General features: G+C 40.3%; 1 protein-coding gene and 1 non-coding gene across 3 annotated transcripts in view; one reads left to right on the top strand and one right to left on the bottom strand.

Moving 5' to 3' along the window:
- Celf2 (CUGBP Elav-like family member 2) overlaps positions 1–22,338 on the top strand; it is an 811,194-nt gene that overhangs the window by 19,697 nt on the left and 769,159 nt on the right. The gene's annotated exons all lie outside the window — the stretch shown is intronic.
- LOC125417705 (U6 spliceosomal RNA) lies at positions 21,896–21,998 on the bottom strand. The gene has a single exon (XR_007237228.1). It is a non-coding gene; the product is annotated as a U6 spliceosomal RNA (small nuclear RNA).

Raw genomic sequence — 22,338 nt, 5'->3', positions numbered from 1 at the left:
TGAACTATACACACTTCATATGATTTTTACCACTTAATCTTAATGTAGTCACCAATATCATCCCATTCTCTAAATGAAAAACTGAAGCCCCAAATCATTAGTGAATAACTGCCAGGCAATGTTCTTATTGTTTCCATACTATAATACTTAACTTTTTCACCATCCATCAATATTGATTCCTATTTCTATGGGAATACAATTTAAAAAAACGCCAGTGACTACATAATTAGAAATATGTGATATTGGAATGGAGATAGAGTGCATGAGACTCTGGATTCTATCACTAGGGCCACCAAAGGGAAAGAAGGAAAGGAAGAAAGAAAGAACAAAGGAAGAATGAAAGGAAGGAACAAAGGAAGGAAGGAAGGAAGGAAGGAAGGAAGGAAGGGAGGAAGGAAGGAAGAAAGGAAGGAAGGAAGAAAAACATTATTTTGAGGTACTAAATTAATATTAAGCTAAGGATTATTTTCACAATCAAATATTTCTATTCCCCTTTGGGATCTGTAAAATAATGATAATAATGCAGAGACAAAGTGCTTATGATAAAATCTTTATTTAAGAATCCCCACCTAAGACCCACAGACCACACCACTAAGCCCTCTGTTCTATTAAAGATGCAGATTACGGTGGTATACACAGTTTAGTTTTCTCCAAGCATGGCTGTGAAAAATCTCCCATCAAGTCTCAACCTAATCATCAGAAAGCACAGCTGTGACATGCATCCCCCCCACACACACCTTGAAAGGCACCTTCTGTAAAGCTCCATAGCATTTCTGATGGAACATCAGAATCGTCTTGGGGCCAGTAGGACAGCTTAGCAGGTAGAGGCCCTTGTCCCTTGACTTGATGACTTGAGTTTATGTAAGCACCACTGTAGAACTCAACTAGTGAAGGATATTGAACCTAATAAGAATGACACACACCTAATAAGAATTAACACGCCCTTTATCTTTTATTAAGGTGTTTTTTTTATTTTTGTATGTGTGTGTGTCTGTGTATGTGTGTATGTGTAGGTGTGCCTCTGTCTATGGTTCTGTTGTGAGATGTGCACTTGAGTGCAGGTGCCTGCAGATGCCAGAAGAGGGCACCATAAGTGCTAGGACTGAAATGGGTTACAATCTATTATGAGGTGTAGAACTTAAGTTCTGGGAACCAAACTCTGGTCCCCTGGAAGACCAACAAGCACTCTTAACTACTGAGTTATCTTTCCAGTCCCAAGAATCTTTTCTTCCAAAGTCTAAAAATATTAGTTGTGTCATCTCCTTCATCCAAATGACAAATAGCCTCAGGGATTCTGGATTTTATTTAGAACAGTGTAGGTCTAAGCATAGTTACAGACAATCCTCATCCATCATCGCTCATTTAGAAACTAGCCATTTTCAATGCAAGTTTAACCCAGTTTTTACTGTTTTGATGATGTCCAATCATATTGTATTTACATATTTCTCTACTCATTTGTGAATTTTAGTTCCTTCAGCATTTCAGGTAGCTTCTTCACCCATTCATACTACTCGGTGAATGTATGGTATCTTTTAGACATATTCTGAATTTCATTGAACTTTGATTGCCATGTGCCAGTAAAATATAAGTAACTGTAGCTAATGAATAAAACCGGCACAGCAGAGAACATTGTTTGTCAAGATTTAGCAATATTGGGAATTTTTGCTGTTCTGAAGAACTTTTATCACCAGGTAGCCCATGAATTATTTGAGAGTGAGTTGTGCTAATACAGTCTCTGCCGCCTGTCTCGGAACACAAAATGCGAGAAGCGTCAGCGAAACAGTGAGATTCCAGGCAAAGCTGACAGCTTCAATTAACCTCACGAAAACTTGAGAATTTCAGAAAGGTAACTTTTTTTCCTCGTTTATTCTTCTAAATTAAAACAAAAACAAAAACCAAATAAACAAAAATCACCCTACTTCCAAGGAACACCCAAGACTGATAGGAGAATATGGCACATTTACTTATACTGAGTATTTCCCATTAGTTACAAGGAACACTTGATTTTGTAACGATTTCCTACAGGGATTTGGATGTCAGGGAGAAAAGCAGAACATACTTTTGTGGCAGAATTAACATCTCATAAATCTTTAACACTTATCTGAAAAAAAATCACTTTTGATTGTTCCTCCAATAAGATTCTGGAGTTCGGAGGAGGAGGTAGCTCAGTAAAGTGCTCACAGACAAGCACGAGAACATGAGTTCAATCCCCAGCACCCATGACAAAAGCGGGACATGATGCAGCACACCTGCCATCCAGGTGCTGGAGGGAAGAGATGGGATCCCAGGTACTCATTGACTGACCAGTTTAGCCAAATGTTTAAGTTCCAGATTCAGGAAGAGACTAATAATAATAATAATAATAATGTGGAAAGTGAGTGAGGAAGACATCAAATTTTGACCTTTGGCCTATACACACACCCATGTCTATACATGTACAAACACATAAAATTTTCACAGTACTCAGAGAGGGAATCACTTCCACAATACTGTACAGCGATGGCAATTATTAAGATGCCGTAAATTGTTTAACTTGTTTTTTATCCATCTACTAATATGTAAATATTGGTATCAGATGTTTTTAGATTTGCCTAATGACCAAATGGCAGAATGGGTCTCCATTGCCTATACTGGAAACAGTCATATCATTAGAAGATATGCAGAAGTCTTAGAGTGCCAAAACTTTTTATTTAACAATTTACAAAATTATAGTGAGCAGAAGTCCCTCTGCCTGTCATACTCACCTACCACTTACCATCTCTGATACACTTTTCGTTGTCCTTGCAACATACTCCAGTGACAGGAAATCTTACAAAGTTACTTTTCTGACTTTTATGCAGCCAAATTGTACTAACTGACTCTTTGATAAGATCAGATGCATTCAGGGAAGGATGACCATAGATGTACTGATGGTGAATATGGAGTCAAAGTTGTGATGATCTGGGAGAATTAAGAGAATTTTTAAATATACAAAACTATTCTCTGCCATCTCAGAAATTATAATTATCTGGTCATGGAGGGAGCATATAAGTAATTTATTACTCAGATTTCCATCACCATGACAAAATACAAGAGGCAAATTCTAAAGAAGAAGGTTTGTTTCAGTGCATGGTCCCAGCGGTTTCAATCCGTGATGGATTGGCCCTATTACTTTCCTATGTCAAGGCAGGAGTTCGGTGGAGCCAAGTGTTTACCTTATAATGGCCAAGGAGCAAGATAAAGAGAAAAGACACAACAGCACAGTGATTGGACGTCCTTCCTGGAGTTCTCACCTGCTAAAGCTTCTACCACCTTCCAGTGGTACCATAAACTGGTGACCAAGCCTTTAGAGGACGGCCTTTTAGGGGACAGTCAAAGTCAAAAATCACAGCATTCCGTGATTGGAAATTATTCACAACTCACTCCCCCCCTTCAGAATTAAAAGGGAAAAACAGTCAGAAAATGCTGGGTCTCTACATAAACATCCTACAAATTTGTGTACGCATGGTCCTTTCTGTCTATGCCTATGCCCTGAGGCATACAGACTCGTCAGCAGGTAAATATAGAGGTGCAGGCAGTTGACCCAACTTCCCAAGGAATCAATCAATCCAGGCTACTTGGGAGTGAAGATAAATTTTGATCCAAACAGAAGGGTTTTAGAACGAGAAACACCTCAGCTTCAAAAAAGTGACCTTATGAACTGAAAATGTGAAGATCCTATAAAAACATAGCAGGAGGGAGACAGATGATAGGAAACTTTGAAAACGCAGCCCTTGTTTGTCCTCCACGGACCACTGCAAGGAAGGCAATATTATTTAAATGTCTGTAGGGGACCTGCTGGAGAAAACTGGAGTTTGATCACCACTAGGAAGTCACTGATTGCTCTGCCTCTGACTCAGCTTGGAGTCCCCCAAGGTCAAGGTTACAGAAACTTGCTAGACGAGGAGAGTTCTCCCACGGAGCAGACAGACGAGTCAAGATCCTTCAGTCCCGATCCTTTCACTAACATTAGGATCTATTCAATATATCGTATTCAGTGTGTTTCAAAAACTCCATCCAGACACATTCAATAGAATTGTCTCCCACAGAAATTATACTTGTTTGCATAGTACATCCATTCTAAAATATGACTAAATGAGGTTTCCTGCAGCGTCTGCACTGGAAATAGTTTTCAACCATTTGTGCACATTTACATCGTCAAGCAGATAATCTCCATTCTAACTGTTCTTAGCAGCACAATCCGACGTCCTCGCGGTTCCCTGAATATGGGTGGCTGCTGGCTGCATTTTTAATCTTAAGGGGTTTGTCAGGTAATAGGAAGCCCATTGCCCCAGACCGCTTGTGTTGGTGTTCTTACTCTCCGGCTAGTGTATTTATGAGTTCTTTTGGAACCTGGATTTCTATGCCAGAAAAAAAATTTTACATTACGATCACACATGAAACCAGTGGGACCTCTCTGTCCCATGAAGTAGGCAATTCAGTTAAACCACGGTGATTAAAGGAGTGGAGAAGCTGAGCCTGCTCCAGTAACCTCCTAATCCTTGTTTGAGAAATTCTGAAATCCCTTTTGTCCCTGCTGTTCCCACTCTGTCCCAAGGACATATTTAACAGTTTTCAAATTCGTCGCATACAAGCAGACATGCCCTTCTTTACAGGAGCGCGTTCACAAAGCCTTTCTCGTACCTTTCTTCCTTACTTTCTGGTCCCTCTTCCATCTCCCACTTCCCACCTCTCCGGCTGTTTCATTCTATATGTCCTATTAACAGCTCAGTTAACATGATGTGAGTTATTTTTCCCTCACTCTCTCATGGCAGCAACTGGCTGCTGGGGTGTCCTTGTCACATAACTCCATTGAGCACTTTTCCCGAAATTTCTTCAAACAGGCTGCTGCTGTCTTCCACAAGGGGCAGCCTTCCTGACCCTCTTCACCTTGCCGCACATCTCTCTAACTTTAGCCACACTTTCTAGACTTGTTACTTTTCTGCCGACTGTGACAAAATAGTCTGACAGAGGCAGCTTAAAGTGGGAAATGTTTATCTTGGATGGAGATTTGAGCCCATCATAGTGGAGGCGGAGCTACAGCAGGAGCGGGAGCCAGAGGTTCCTTCCTATGGCGTCAGGCAGGAAATGGAGAGAGATAAGGCAGGACATGGGGCTTTCCGTTTTAATGCTGAATAATATCCCACTGTATGCATAAACTGATTCGGTCTCCTCACCTTAGTGGACATGTGGATTCTTCCTGTATTTTGCTACTGTGAATAACGTTAATACGAAGCTGGGTGAACAGCCATCTCTTCTGGCCCCTGCCGCCATTCTTTCCTCTGGATACATGACCAAGATTAAAATCTTGTGTCATCTGGGGGAGTGCTATGACTTACTTGTTTTTAGAGAAATTGCTATAGTTTTGTTGCTGTTGGTTGTTGGGGTTTTGTTCCCTGCCATCCCCTTATTTCCCTAGAGGAGGTTTGATTTCTAGAGGTTGTTAAATGGTAATGCACTGATACTTGGTTTACCAAACTCATTGCCTGATCTTTGGAGAGCTGGTGAGAGCAGGTGCATCTTGGTTAAGGTCTGGCTGTCCCGAATGCTTGTTTCCAAGACGGGAGCCTTTAGGACCTGTGCCTGGATGACAGAAGTAAAACACTAGAGGTGGGCCTTCCGGTGTTATACCCCACAAACATGTGCTGGTGTGGTTCAAATGGTCAGTTTAATGTAGTATTTATCCAGTAAAACAAACAAGACTTGCTTCTCTTTAGCATAAAGTCCAGATTCTTTAGCAAGCTGTAGATTTCTCAACACCCCTTTTACTCCATGCCCTGATCATCATATTCCGTACTTAGGAAGTGCCATTTGATCAACCCATTTTTAACCTTTTCCTGGCAATCTGAAGAAGGATTGATGTCTGGCTCTGTGAGGACCGTCTGTCTCTTTCTTCTCAAGTGCTGGAGTCTGCTGATGCAGTCTTTGAGAAATGTATCCTAATATCTTCTCCAGGCAGAGCAGCCCTTTCCTGACACCAAGCCAACACCTCATAAACATTGAATTAATTAAGAGCTTCAGCAGGTACTATTATGTAGATAATGCTGCCAGACCCATTATCGCTTCATTTTACTCTTTCTGTCAAAGGAAGGGGACAAAGGTAAATAACAAAACCTCAAAATAATCGTTTTCAAATATTGGTGTTCAAAAAGTTTTCACACAAGCCTAGCTAAGTTTAATATCAGAGGGACATTTTAGTTCAGTAACTTTTGTTATTGAATGATAGAATAATAGAGGTCAGGAACCTGAGAGCTTTGACTGTTCCCAGACAAAGGCATGGGGTTCTAAGATTCCATAGTGGATGTTTTCTGAATATCAGACTCAGTCACTTTCTAGTAAATTTCGTCTTCTAAATGAAAATAGCACAGCAAAATTCTGGTGGGGTTGATAAAACTGATGTAAATGGAGAGCAATGGCTTTGACTGGTAGATTATCAAATACAGCTTTGCTTTATGACAGTCGTGTCAAACACGCTCATGATAATTCTACAGCGAAATTCATCTCCCAACCGTGCAGTTAGAGAAAATTTGTTATGTACCTGTTATGTGATTAAACACTTGGATCCCAAGCAACTTATCACGTAAATGCCACCGTCATTGTCTCAGATGTGATAGTTAGTTTTAATTGTCAGATTACCCATCTCTAGATCACCTGGGAGAGAATCTCAGTGAGGAGTTGTCTATGTCATGCATACCTACTGGGTTCTGTGGGGGTTGCTGTGGCTGACTTAACTGAGGCAAGAAGACCCAGCCATTGTCCCCTTCCCTGCATTTGGGACCAAGACTATTCAAGTGTAGAGAGAGGCTGCAATACAGGTAAGCAGACATATTTATTCTCTTTCTGCTGTTCTTGACTGTGGATCTGAGCAGCTGCCGCAAGTTCCAATCTTGACTTTTCTGAAATGGTGGACCTAGGGGTCAGGAGTCAAGTGGGAAACTTTCTCCCCTAAGTTGACACAGTGTTCTGTCACCACCGCAGAAATTAAGCTAGGTCATCAGACATACTTTAAAGTGAGTCTACAACTCTAACTAGAGATACAAAATCAGTTGGATATCCAAAAGGGATGTATGACACTACTAGTCTCCTGCATTGGTTTAACATCAATCTACAAACACTCAAAGATCTAAGTCCCAGTCAATTTTTCCTCATTAAAATAATTACTTGTACTGCCAGGCAGTGGTGGCACATGACTTTAATCCCAGCACTTAGGAGGCAGGTACAGGCACATCTCTGAGTTTGAGGCTGTCCTGGTCTACAAAGAGAGTTCCAGGACAGCCAGGGCTGTTACAGAGAGAAACTCTCAAGAAACAAACAAACAAAACAAAACCAAAAAGCAACAAAAAAGAAATATATATATATAATATATATATATATATATATATTTGTAAGTAAAGAAGAAAACCTGAGGTTTGCATTATATATGAAACAGTAAGCAGTTATAAGCCATAATTTAATTTGTTCTATGTTGAAATAATAACTCTTTTCATGTTATGTCTTCAAATAGCTCCTTTTCTGAAATATACTACAGGACTTGCTTTTACTCATGAAGCCAGTCTTTGGAAAGAGCCCAAAGGCCCTTAAGAGCATCCTCATTATGGAATAAATTCCCTATACTAGGAAACAGCCAGATCTGCAGACACCCAACATTGATCCTCCGAACATCTGTACTTTCTCTCCTTCTTTACAGAAAACTAAGATATTTTGGCAGAGAAAATTGCTACCTGCTACCATCTGACAGTGCAATAATTAAAATGACTCTAAGTGACCTTTCTACCCAATGTTTAATGCAGCTTGGGTCATTCCTGAGTAAGAGACATGCAGGCAAAGAAAGAGTTGTGTGATTCTGCTTCCCAGATTCTGTAATGAGTCCTTCTATTCCGACAGAGTAACCTCACGGGCTGCGACACTGAACCTCATCTCTAGGCATTTCTTCCCTATATCTATATGTGCCAGAATCAGTAGCTATAATTTAGCTGAAATGGAAATTTCTGTTGGCCTCTGTTTAATTGATTGCTATGTCAACTTCCTAGATGCATCCATTTGTTACTCTTAGACTGTAGCATTGCTTATAATGTAAGTAGAAGTTTTTATTGAACACTTACTATGTTCCTGATTGTGTGTTCTGTATTTGATATGGACCATCCTGCTCAGTACTTGGAAAAAAATCCTATGAAATGATTTTTCCCCGTAATCCCATTTTCAGCTATGAATATAAGGCTGGGAAAAAAAATAACCCTAACCCTAGCCCTAAACCCTAACCCTAACCCTAACTCAAGCTTTCAGATGAAGAGCCTGGAAGTCACACTCAGATCTGTAACAACTTCAAAGCTTGAATTTTTAATAAGTCATTTCTCCATTCAAGTAAAAAAAATGATCCAGTTCCTTCATAAATTCACCCATTAAATGTTAACATGCATATATTTAGTAAGCATTATTCTGTGTAAGTCTTCTAGCTAGGATCTATAACTCCCAAATCGTACCATTTATTGGGGATCAAGTATTCAAATGCCTGAGCCTATCGTGGATGTATCTCATTTCATCACAGTTGTTAGATTGTTTAGTACCTGGGCCCATGCTTAGTGTGCAATGAGCCCTCAACAGGTTTCTTTCTGTGAACAGAGATCATGGATCCTTTCTTTCCTCTGTAGTCTCTTTCTCATGGTCCCCATTTCCTTTGTTGGCTTTCCTTTTACCTTCTTTTGCTTCATACACAAGGGTATCTCCGAAAGCTGCCCACATCACTGTAGAACAGAAGCAGCCAACAAGGTCAGAATCAGGAGTGGATACAGTTTTTAGAGGTTCACCCCAAGGAACCTATGTCTTTATGTATGACGCCATCTCCTAAATGGTCTACAGTCCCAGGAAAGAGCCACCGCTTCAGAATAAGCACTGGAAACATGAGCCTGTAGAGGACAGTTCAGCTTCAACCCATAATTAATAAGAACTGACGCAGGGGGACCTAAAGGAGGAGACCCTTGGAGTAATCCCAACCAGAGATGGAGGTGTCAAGCTGAACACATTAAGATGGAAGTGGTTAGAAGCCCAAATTCTAGAGATAATGTGCAGCTAAACCTGTCAGGATGGCCTGTCGATCAAACATGTAGAAGAGAGAGATCAACAGAGCATCAAAGTGTGAAGCCTGAGCAAAAGGAAGTGAATTTCCCACCCTGTGAAGTAAGAAATCTCAAGAAAGAGATGCATCAGTGAGCATGTCCACAGTTTAGTTAGGACGACTGGAAATCCCAGTAACTAGTCCAAAGTCTGATTGTGGGTTATAGAATTTGTAGTCACAAATGAAGCACTGGGGCCAACATCAAACCTGTATGGATATGGAAGACTAAAGAAATGGCTTGGTGGCTAAGCATGTTTGCTACTCTTCCAGAGGACCACAGTTTAGTCTCCAGTACCCACCTGCTAGTAATCCCAGCTCTTGAAAATCCAATCTCTTATTATGGCCCCTCTGTGAACAAGGATATTCAGAGGAAACCCATATACACATAAATCAGAATGGAAACAAAACTTAGGAACCTCACAAATAATGAGCATGCTGCAATTGCAGTAATGGTTAATGTTGGCAAGTTTCTTGGGTTCCATTGAGAGAGAACAGTTTGGGCTTTGTTCCCAAGGGCAGCACTTGGCTAGCCATGGGGAGGACTGTGAGGAGTGACAAAGAAAACAGCCTAGGAAGGCTGCAGTTATATGTAAAAAGTTGGGTAGTTATTAGACATCCCACTGTGTAAGTTCGACAGAAAATGCCTTTTCAGTGAGTATTATTTCGCAGGGTAGAGTTAAGATCCACCCTCCTCTGCCCTCTTTCCTTCCCATCATGGAGCTAAATAAGGGCTGCTGGAAATGCCAAATAACAAAAGCCAAGCAAATAGTACATTAAAGCCATGAAAAATTAGGAGGTAGAAATTTGCAGCTAAAATTTGATTAATTCACTTCATTACAAAAGGACATTTACATACCAAATAATGTAGTACAATTAATGGTCTCATTAAAATCTTTACTCATAAATTAGATAAGGGCTATAGGGAGGTGAGGGAGAGCTGGAGACAGAGAAACGAGAGACCATTTTTCAAGCCTTATTTCACTTTCCTGACATACAGATGGCATATGGCAGGGAAAAAACACATGTCCTCCTTACCCACCCATTATACTTAAGACTGTGACCATCTTTTGTGTGTGAACAACTGGATCTTTCCCAAGCGATTCACCAATGGGGGGCGATTCATTTTTTTTTCCTACTTTGCAAGGATGTGAAAGTAATGTGTGATCAGCTAAAACCTTACTGCAAATTTGAATTTAGAGTTTTTCTCAAACAAGTGGCATGGGATAGAATACTCTTGTGATGCTGGTGGCCAGCAAACTAAGCTCTCAGCCAGCTATTTAACCATTGGGCAAACAGGCAACCAGGGTCCACAATTCCTGACCTCAAACCATTGCTTCTCCCAGGTGAACTCATTGCATCTGCTATGTAGAATAGTTTTGACTTACTTGTTAAGTAGAGTTAAAAGCCCATCACAAGTTCAGGGAATGTTATGGGTTGCATTTAAATTATATTTTAAAGCAAAACATCTGGGGGGCTAGGGAAGTGGCTTAATGGAAAAAGTGGTTGCCACACAAATGGATTCCTAGCACCCCTTCAATGCTGGGTGGGTGTGACATCCCACCTGTAATTCACAGTCAGGAGGCGGAGCCAGAGAGCCCTAAAGTACTCTAACTAGCTAGAAAAGTCCTTCCTGGCAAGGTCTGAATTCAGTTCAGACCCTGCCTCATTGGAAAAGGTAAAGAATAATCGACTCTCAAAATCAATCCTGGGCTTACACCACACACACACACACACACACACACACACACACACAATTGCTGGGTACTTCCCTAGATGTTCTTCAAGGTTGTGGGACACATCCCTAGTGCATTACTTTTTATTGCTGAGTACTATTCCATGGCATGAATATACCACAGTTTGTTTAACCATCTACCCTCTGAAAACCATCTGTGTTGTTTCTAGTTTGGGATGAGTATAAAGACTCTAACAATATTCTGGTTTGGGTTTCTATACCATTTTAGCCTTCATCTTTCTGGAATAAATACCAAGCAGTGCAATTTCTGAGAGGGACTTTGTATAGTCTAACATTGTCAAGATTAGATGTATCATTTCATATGCACAGCAACGTATAAGCAACTTCCTTTCTTTACCTCCTTGCCAGCATTTGATTGCTCACTGCTGTTTTCCTCCAGCCCCTCTGCTAAAGGCATAGTTAGGCTTGCAGTTTTCTGTAGGTTAATGATACAAAGCAAACATCCACGTGCTAATGTGACATTTGTGTGCTCTCTTCTTGTCTTTGACCGCTGCATAATCTAATTGATTATTGTTATTGTTGTTAACATTATTAACATTTTTATTATTACTACCACTATATTTGTGGGTTTTGATTGGGGGGGGGTCTAATTGGTTTGCTTTGGTTTAGTTTCACTGTGGAGTTTTGGAAGGTCTAGGCATAAGTCATAAGGACTTGTGGTGTGTACAGGCTGTCCTCCACTACACAACTTACCTTCTCATCCCTCTTGGTCAGGTCCTTTACAGAACAGAAATCTTCAATTTCTGGAAAATGCAATTTATTGAGTCTTCCATCACATGGTGGTTTTGGTGTCATGTCTGCGGACTTTGCCATATATTTCCCTGGGTATTCTCCCATGTTTTACTCTGAAAGCATTGAAATTTTATGTGCAACACTTAAGTCAGTGATATATTTTGACTTTTTTATATGAGATATATGACTTAGGTTAACTAGACAGCCTCCCTTCCTCCTTTTCTTCCCTTTTTTTGTAAAAAAAAATTCCATTTGCCTATAAATGCAATTGGTCTCATACATTTTGTTGAGAAAGACATCCTCCATTGAATATTTTTAATTTATCAGTATAATTATTATTCCTTTAGTGCCTTTGAAATGTTTATTGCATTTACTTATGTATTTCGTGTGTGTGTATGTGTGTGTGTGTGTGTGTATGTGTGTGTGTGTGTGTCTGTGTGTACACATGTGGAGGGCACAGGACAGTTTGGGGAAATCTGTTAGCTATTTCCACCGTGTGGGTCCTGGGAATTGAACTCAAGTCCTCAGGTTTGGAAGCATGAGCTTTAACCAGTTATCTTGTCAGTATTATTATTTTAATTTCTTAAGATGGAATCTCTCTGTAAACCAGGAGATGAAGGTATGGGGTGTTTATTTAATAGTCAGAAGACAATAGAAACCAAACATCTCTTCGCTTTAACTATCCTTCCCTCAAATTTCAAATGCCTCAATATAACATTGAAACAAGTCCCTTTATTTCGTTTCTCAACTTCCTGTTTCTATAGCAGTAAAGTTACAAGCATGAAACAAGGCACCTAAGTATATCTCACATAAGCATCTGGAAATCCTTCAGCAAACACTAATTTTTGAGAAGCGAGATTTTCACTGGTAGTCCACCAGTTTCACAGAATTATCTCTCCCTTTCAGACAACATCGCTGTTAGTAAAAGAGTTTATTCCTCCACCTCCATTCCTCTCTTACCCAACCCTGTAAAGGCGGCATAAACAGGAACCATTTGACAAAATGTACTGGCTGGACCTCGTGTGTTTGCAGGATCTACCTTCTCAGTGGAGAGATGAAAGAGAATAGGCAGTTATTTCATCTTCGTGGATCAATCCCTGTCTCTGTCACGATGCTGTTTTAGAATACATCATAAGAAACCCAGTGGCCTCCTCTCATCGTCTTTGAGGAATTTAAACTCATGTGTATAAAAGACATAAGGCAAATGAAACGAGCCAAAAAACACCAATGGGCTCCAGCCTAAGCTCATTCACACCTCCTGGAAAACTTACTCTCCGAATCTCAAGAGACCAAGGGCACAGGTACTGAAAATAGACGAAACACCAGAGGGCCAGCCGCTCTTGGCACAGAGCAGTCCAGATGGCAGAGTGTGCCTCAGTCTATCCCCAAGTTCCCTCACAGATACAGAGACCGGAGCTCCAAACTTGTCAAGTGCATACAGTCCAAAATGGCTCTGGAAACTGAGAACTGATGAGTTCTTGGGAAGGGAAGAGGTTGTGGAAGGGAGGGGATGCAGCACACATCGATAATTCTTCTGAATGTCTTTGAATTCAAACTTCCTCTGCCCAAATAAAGACTGGCATTATAAAAATAGACATTGGGGAGAAAGTTAGAAGAGAGAATCATACACTAATTAACACATTCTAAGAAATTTCGTCTTTGATATCGAGAATCCCTCAATTTAGCAGAAGTTTAAAAGGGTCAAGCTATGATCCAGGGATTGTATCTAATTTAGTCTACAGAGTTGGAGTCCACACAAGACAGATGATGCTGAGATGAGGATAAATTCATTTTTCACAACATTTTCTTTTGGCTTGGGGCAGAACACAAAAGCCCAGAGAAAGAACATTTACAAAACTAAAAACGAATAAGCCCAGAACAATCTGGGAATAATATCTAAGTCTTACACTGGTCCAAACTGTAACTCCAAGGAGGTGTCTGAGCTGTCTCACACAGTCAAATCAAAAATGCATGTGCCTTGCAATAAGCAGCCAAATTGTGCATCCTGCCTCCAGCAGATAAGCCTTCCTGGTTGTCCAGTGCTGTCTAGCAGGTAAAAGGAAAACCACTGACCCCACTGAGCAACCCACAATTCGACTTGAGCACGAAAATACCAGATGGATTGAAAGTGACAGACCTAATAAGCAACTTCCAGAATCTGCATGAACCTAATTGCACGAAATCCTTGGTGCAGCTGCTTCTATTTGTCTTCTCAAATCCTTAAGCCAAACAACCTAGATCAGAGAGTCTCAGCATGCTCTTGAGCCACCCGAGCCATCTTAAATGGACTGTCGGGTTTATCTGAACCAAGGCTCCAATTAGGAATTATTAAGGAAACCTTCCAATATTCTGTAGCAGGCAGGGATGTCGACTCAAGATATTGGAGGCATCTGTGCCTCGTGGCTTAAATTCTTAATATTTCTCTCACTCAGATTTCTTAAAAGAATAATGCATGCATGTTTTCAGTTAATGAAACAATGTCTTGCTTCAAATGTCTTGACTTCCCAGGTGACTATATGGTTGGAAAACCGAGACCATACTTTTAGTGAGAAATGTGTGTTTTTCTTTTCAGAATAAGCCACCCTCAAGCACTTAAGGATCGGTTTAATTTGATTTTCCACTGTTTTTCCTGTTTGCTTGATTTCCCTTTCACAAATACTGTCACACACTGGAAGAGTCAGGCAGTGGCTGTAATGAGATGTAAGGGGCGGATAGTTTCTTTCTTCTTGAGGAAATTGTCCTCATTCTGCCATGCTACCTTGTGACACTTGTGACAGAATGTTCGTGTGTGCCCCAAACAGCCATGGAAATTCTAAAATCCTAGTTCCAGAACGATGGCTTTAGGAGGTCGAGTTTTGAGGGAGATGTGAGCTCAGAAGAGTAAAATCCCAAAGAACAGAATTTTTGTCCTTATAAAGAAACCCCAGACAACTCACAACTCATCTACCTCTCTACAGAGAAAGGATGCAATGAGTCTACACCACCTAAAGCCAGGAATCAGATCATCCCAAGACACTGAGTCCTCCAGTGTGAGCCCTGGCCAATCAGACTTCAGAGTTTTGGGATGGAAGTGTCCCTTGTTTGGAACACATGCAGCCTGCTGTATTTTTGTGATGGCAGTCCATGTAGACCCAGATAATGTTATAGTGCAGAGAACTCCTAGACTGCATCTGAAAGAACCAGAGACTCTGTTACCACTCTTTGTCATGGGGACTTTTTCTGTGAGTCCTAGTCTGCCAAGCTTTGAGTGACACTTTGTTACAATCTTGGAAATTTCTAGTCCTATTACAGATTAACACAAACTAGCGAAAACAAAGCAACTCCAGAGTGGCTTTAAAATCCCTCAATGAGTCCAAGAGTTAGTGATATTTCTCCATTGCCATTACCAAGCACAGCAAGGCATTACAGTTGGAGGATATGCTGGGAATCCAGCCACAATCTTAACAGTGAACTTGCTTTGTGCAAATAAGGTCAAATGTTTCTAATGGGCTTGCTATGTAACCAGTAAGGCTTCTGCTTCTGAATCTGTTTTTGCCTGTGAATTATAGTGCCTGCCTATGGTACCAATCACATTTCCTGGATAAGAAATATTATTTATCTCTTTTGACATTTTTCATAGACATGGTAGCTGGGCTAATTGACATTCCCACTAATGCTGTATTAGGGTCCCTTTCTCCCACTTTCTTATCAGCATTTATTGTAATTCGTACCCTGATTATAGCCATTGGTACTGTGGAGAGATGGTATCTCAATGCGATTTGAACTTGCATTTGTGTGATAGCTGAGGGTCTTGAACACTTTTTCATATATTTGTTGTCCTTTTTTATTTATTCTCTTGAAAGCCAACTGTTCGATTCATTAGTCCACAAATTTGAAAAAAAAAAATTTTCACTCAATATATTCTGATCACAGTTTCCCTTCTCACAACTTCTCCAAGATCCTCTCTATCTCCCCGCCCACCCAACTCCACTCCCTTCCTCTCTCTCTTCAGAAAACAAAACAAACAAACCTAAAATATATTTTAAAATAAAATGGAAAATGCACAAAATCAGAAATCATAATATTTAAGCAGAAGACCACTAAGACAAAAAACAAAACAAAACAAAACAAAAAAAACTCTGCAAAACTACCAAGTTCATTTTGTATTGGCCATCTACTGCTAGTCATGGGACCTATCTTTCCCATGACCTATAACAGAATGTCTTTAGGAGTCATTTTATTGATATGTTCCCTTAACAGAACAGCAGTATTTGATTTTCCCTAAGTCCATGACCTATCTAGTCTCTGGTTCTTGGCCATCTGAGCAAAGTCAGACATAGATTCTATATCATAGAGTGCATATTAGCCTACTTATCAATACTCAGTGATTTTATCCATATGAAATCCTGACATTTGCAGAAAAAAAGACGAGAACTGAGAATCATTATGTTAAGCAACATAAACCAGATAGAGAAAGATAATAATACCACATGCTAGTCTCGTGTGTGGAATCTCTCTTTCTCTCTGTCTTTCTTTCTCTCAATTTGGTGTGTGTGTAAGTAAGTTGAGAGGTAAATCAAAGCCAGATGAAGGTAATGCTGAGAGCTGGTGATAGGGTTGAGGGATAAATCAACATATTTTTCACTGACTTTTTACTTCACTAAAGTGTCCATCTTTTCCTAGCTGATAGTTCATTAAATATGTTCATTTATTGATTTACTCATTTACCAACTGTGTAATGATGCTGACAGTGTTTCAAGATTTGTTCTTGTCACCGGGATTATGGGCAGTACATAAAATAAGTTAAAACCCCTACTTTTCTGAAGTATTAATTCTAGCAGCAATAATGGTGAACATACACATAATAATGAATTGTCGGATAGTGTCAAGGAACAGAAAGCAGAGAGGGGATGCAGAGGCATAGAGTGAGGTCCTCCTTTGTAGAGCAAGTCAAAGAAGAAGGTGTCTGAGCAGAAATCTGAATGAAAGAGGCAGGACACAGTGCGAACAGTCAGGGTAAGAGCAGGAGGGGGGAGGAAAGTGCACACACAGAGGACCAGAGTGGAGAGAAAGCCTGGGTGTGCTGGGAATGGAAAGGGCAGGGTAAGCACTGGGTAAGCAGGAAGATGAGCTTCCAGGGGTGGGTGAAGCAGAATGCAGACGCTCTACAGGCCTGGGAGTGAATCTGTATTAGGGTCTGTATTACACAGGAAGTAATACAAGGGTTGGGATTAGAGAACTGTGCTCTGCTTCAGTTTAATTTATGCATATCACACACACACACACACACACACACACACAATTTCAGTGTCATTTGTAGAATAAACCTCAAGAAAGAAAAAGTCTGAAAGGAAAAGAACAGGATATGAGGATAGTTGGATAGTTCACATGATGAAGGAGGAGTCTTCTGTAGAAGGACAGAATGTCCAGACAATATCAATACCTCTGCAGCTATCCCTATATTTCCTTTTTGCCCAAGCTGAATGCTGGCTCTGCCATGAGATTTCATGTAGGCTCTTCCACTCTATCTGTGCCTCAGTTTCCTTAACTACGAAATATGGATGATACCCTCTAAAGCTTGTAAGAACCATGTGAGTAAATTGAAGAATGCCACTCCCCATGGTTGTCAGTGTGCTTGTTACTCTCATTGCTGGCTTTATGGGGGCTCATGATTTACAACACAGATTCTCCTTTTCTAGTGCATGAAGACACTTTAGTATGCAGGACTAAAGAATTAGTATGAGACTGAATGTCCAACCTTCAGTAGGTATGTGTTGAAATGAATCATCGCCAGGATGCAAATTAGTGTGTTTCTGAAGTACCACAGAACCCAGGAAAAATTGCTCTCATTTTCCTTTAAAAAATAACTTTAAAACTTAGGAGGAACTGAGAAGTGCCTTACTCCAGGGTAACATGCAGCCAGGAACCTACAAAATTTTCTGTGATCAAAAACTTGTTTGTTTCAATCTCTGTCTAAAGAAGGAACTCTGTGAATATTGTGCTACTGATAACATCTAGGGTAACAAATTGGAATGCATAATACCAAATATCAACAGTTCTGTATCTTAACAATAGAAAGTGTGACCCCTGTGTGAATCATCTCTGCATGTTTAGCAGAAGACTTTACCCATTCGAAAATGACCAGTATGGATACCTTTGGGAATTCTTAACAGAATCCATTAGTCATTTGGTTCCTGCTCTTTGGGGTTGCTCTTCCTCTCCTGCTCAACATGGCCATCTCTTCGGTTCCCTTTTTGAATTTCCTTTAGCATTAGAATATTGAAAATTCATCTATTAGTCCTTCCTGGTGGCCATAGCAACACTCTGGCCAGCATCCCAGGGCTAAAAAGAAATACCCTTGAGATGGTTTTAGCCTACTCCTTCATAAGAAGCTTCCTGTTGCCTAACATCAGATCCTTCAATTCAGTGATTCATCTAACATCATTAAGAACAGTGTGAAGGTGTTTGTTTTCCGGATGTGGTTAAATCTCTTTATTGTTCCTTTACTGTTCTGAGTTACATGCAATGGTAATATCCAGAGTCATTAAACAATTCAAGCTAGACTACTAGATTAAATTCTTATAACAGTGAATAGGGCTTTGGGGGTATTTGTGTTGTTAGTTTTAGAGGTATTTTGGTTTGCTTTGGTCTGTTTTGAGTTTTTTCTCTTGAATTTGCTCACAACCTGAAGAAATAATACCATATTTAATCTAATAATCCAAGAACAAGGGACAAGGGTTGCCAGAGATCAGCCTTTCCTCAATTCCCATTGGGTCCAATTTGGTGAAAAAAAATAGCAGTTTTTTTCTTGATATGGTAGTCTTGCTGGATTGAAAGACTTCCTACCTTTTTTGCTTTTACTTTCTTCTTCTGTGTGTGTACATGTGTATACATGTCTGTGTCTATGCTCTGTGCATGCACAGTTGTAAGTGTATGTGCACGTGCAGCCAAAGGTCAATTTCTGTAGCCTTCCTCAACTGATCCACACCTTGTTTTTTGAGACAAGGTGTCTTATTGAACCAGAAACTTGCTAATTCTACAAGAATAGAAGACCAGCAAGCCCCAGGAATCCTCCTATCACTAGTTCTCCAGTACTGGGAATATAGGTGCACGTGACTTGCCCAGTTTTTTTTTCACATAGGCACTAGGGATCAAACTCAGGTCAGTCTTAAATGACATACCTTTCAATGACTAGGCTACCTCTCCAACCTCCCTTCCTTTACCCTTCATTTCAAAACTTCTAAAAGAGTCCATCAATCCATAAGAGCAACTACTTTGATCAATTGAGAAAAAAAGGTCCTCCTTTGCCCAGTATAAATTATAAGAAAAATAACACCAAAAATAAAGGCAATATGGGAATCACGTATCTTCAACATACCTTTAGCAAAGCTGTCTGTGCACAATACAAGTACAAATGACAGAAATGAACAGCTAAGATGATGGATCTGTGCACCCACCATAAAGTGCTGACTTTATGTAAAGACTTACTGTCTAAAAACATGAGCTCTCAGAGTCCACTTTGCTATAGGCCCCACCACAGTCTACATTGATGCCAAAGAATGAACAAAGTAATATATGTGAACAAAATCTAGATTCCTTCTCTTGCCAGCAGCTCTCCCATCAGGCTTTGCCTGTGGAAACACCCCTGAGCTATCCATTCCTGATGGATTGCTGACAAGTGTATTCATATTCTTTGTTAGGCACACAGAACTCTGAGAACTTTGGATGATATTATCCTGGGATTCTCGGGGAATATATGTAAAAATAAAGTTTTAAATTTCATGTGTTCTAGCATGAAATAAGTAACTCACCTCAGAGTAATGGAAATGGAGATGTTTCCAGAAAGAGCTGACCCTAGACTATTGTTATCTATAATCCATTCATAGAATTTATTGTCAAAATGGGCAAGTTCACAGCTTACCTATTAATGACTGGTAACCCACTTGGCCAACTATATATTCTTGGGTATGTGTTGACGTGTTTTGTGTGTGTGCCTGTGTGTGTCTGTGCTCCAGCATATTTGCTCAGGTCACACTGATGTGTGCATGTGAGGCAAGAGGTACAAATTCAGGTGTCACCCATATTTAGGTTTGCTTAGTTTTGTTTTGTTTTGATGCAGGATCTCTCTCTCATTGGGTCCTGGGATCACCAGCAAGCTTCAGAAATCTGCCTATCTCTACCCCAAGGGCCAGGGTTACAAACATCTGCAACCAAACCATGCATTTATTTGTTTGTTTGTTTTAATCTGGATTCTGGAGATCAAACTAATGTCCTCATGCGTGCAAAGCAAGCACTTTACTGACTGATCTAACTCCCCAAACTAGGCATCCTTTTCTATGTAAATGATAGCTAACTGAGAACATCTCAGGCTCTGCATAACTGAAGTGAAGCTTAAAATGAATGAAAATAATAGACATGACCTCCTCACACAGGAACCTAAAAGTTCAGGAAGTAACCAGCACAGAATAGAACATGACCAAACTGAGGAAAGTTTCTGTTCAAGAAAGCTTGGGTAAAACAAAAAGTGCCGCTGTGCCTGAAATCTCAGTGCTGAGGGAGTTCAGGCAGGCACACTTCTGAAGCCCACTGGCCCAAGTGCCAGCTGAATTGATGAGCTTTATATTTTCTGAGAGACCCTGTCTCCAAAATTGACCAAGGAAGGTGGGTGGCATCTAGAAAAGACATCTACTGCAAACTTCTGCTTCCTCATGGCATACATGTGCACGAACACCTACCCACACATGTGCACAGACACCCCCACTAGCAATTACATGTAACACAGAACACACAAAACACATGGCGAGACAAGGTGAGACCTGGAAGGGAGGAGGGTGGGGCTGTGGGTCACCAATGAAGGAGGCTCTAATATAATTGGTAAATGGAGAGAAGAGCATTGGTGATGCAGTTTCCCAGTTCCTTCTTCAAAGAAACCGATTAGAGTGACTAGATCTGTCAATTAAGCCCAAAACCATGGAACTAAGAGCATGGACGCCAACTTCTGAAATGCTATGGGGTCACTATGTAGTATGATTCAAATTGTTGCCCCCAATCAATCTTACCCTCAATTTCCTCATCAGCAAAATCAGAATAACCTCTGTGTGACTTGCAAAGCACAGCTAATTAACATTTATGACAAATGAGGAATTATATAACAGATTATGTAAATACATAATAGCACCAAGAACCAAACTGCTTTGCCTATAGCATTTAAATTGAAAAGAAATCTGAAAATACAAAAAGAAAAAAAAAGCAAGTGTGGTAAAATAAAATAAAAAACAAACAAATGAAAATGAAAATGCTGTTAAGGACAGAGGTCTGGGGTAAGTGAATACCCCTCCCCAAGGGCTGTCTATAGGTATGAAAACTCTACAATGGCATATACTTTATTTTATAAACATCATGCCAAATGCTCACAGTTGATTCTAGACAAGCAATGAAGCTGGCATTCACCTCTTGAGAGGATTCATGAAATCAGGCAGCTATGCTAAGTATGAAAGCTCCTTTGTTATATTCCGTTGGAGTCATGTCATTGTTGTCTTCATTGTTTTGACTAAAGGTCATTCATTTAACACCAGAATCTCTTCCACCACAATTTTCAAAAGCTCATACATGGTAGTTGAGCATTTATATTTAATAATTAAGAAAAGCAAATGTGATTCAATTTGGTACAAAAGAATCAAATGACCTTGAGGGGGTAAAAAGGTTGATCTGAACTCAAGGCATTGTTTTGAGTCTCATGTCCTACTGTGCCTCACCAATGCTCTGTTATTATCAGTGTTGACTTCACTTAAGAAAGGAGGGGAGACATTGCTCAGAGAGAATAAAGGACTTCTCAAGGTCACAGGGGCAGACAAGCTAAGTGGGAAAGATGTGCGTCAGAAACTGGAGACACATGCCGCCTGTGTTTGCCACTTCACCATTCTTTCCCACCCCCAGCCTCGTGGTGTGTGTGTGTGTGTGTGTGTGTGTGTAACTTCTGGAAGACAGAAGTCAGCATCAGACGTCATTCATCAGGATGCTGTTCACCTTGTATTTCTGGGACAGGATGTTTCTCTCACTTGCTGTTTCTGTTGGGCCAGCGAGTGGGTCAATAATCTACCGATTTCTGCCTACTCAGTATGGAGGTAACAAGACTGAACTACCATGCTGCTATATATGTTTTGGACATTGAACTCAGATCCTCACATCACATGGTAAACATAAACCAAGCTATCTCCTCAGCCTACTCTTTGAACTTTGATCAGTCACAATACTGGTTTTCTCCTAGGAAATGTGGGTGCTGAGATTCACATTGTATGCTTTTTTTTCTTTAATGCTTCATGAACTTCTGTGCCATCCTTGTGCAGGAGCCATGCTAATCTCTACATTGTTCCAATTCCAGTATACGTGTGCTGAAGAGAGCACCATTGTATTGTTCTAATTCTCTTTGTGCATCTCTGAAATGGAGAATCATTCTAGCATGATGATGTCCTGCCCGACAATGAAATCATGAATATGACAATAAAACCAATGAAATACTGGTATGTCTTAACAGTCACAGGCCTTGGAGTACATAGACAGTAATGATTGCAGCTCTGGCGAGAATATGTGAATGTAGTATAGACGTGGAAAGGCTGTGTGGGCAAGTTATCAGCTGGATAATTCTCACCCTCCAAGGAGTTCCGTCAGGAAATTGGAATGTCCTAGGTGGTGAACGTAAAAGTTATTTAGGTGTGACTGTCATTGTGGATTAAATGAGAAATGT

This window comes from Myodes glareolus, chromosome 14 (assembly GCF_982192425.1).
Source record: "Myodes glareolus chromosome 14, mMyoGla1.1, whole genome shotgun sequence".
NCBI lineage: Eukaryota > Metazoa > Chordata > Mammalia > Rodentia > Cricetidae > Myodes > Myodes glareolus.
The sequence above is the reverse complement of the archived record's forward strand: the minus strand, read 5'-3'. Positions and strand labels throughout refer to the sequence as shown.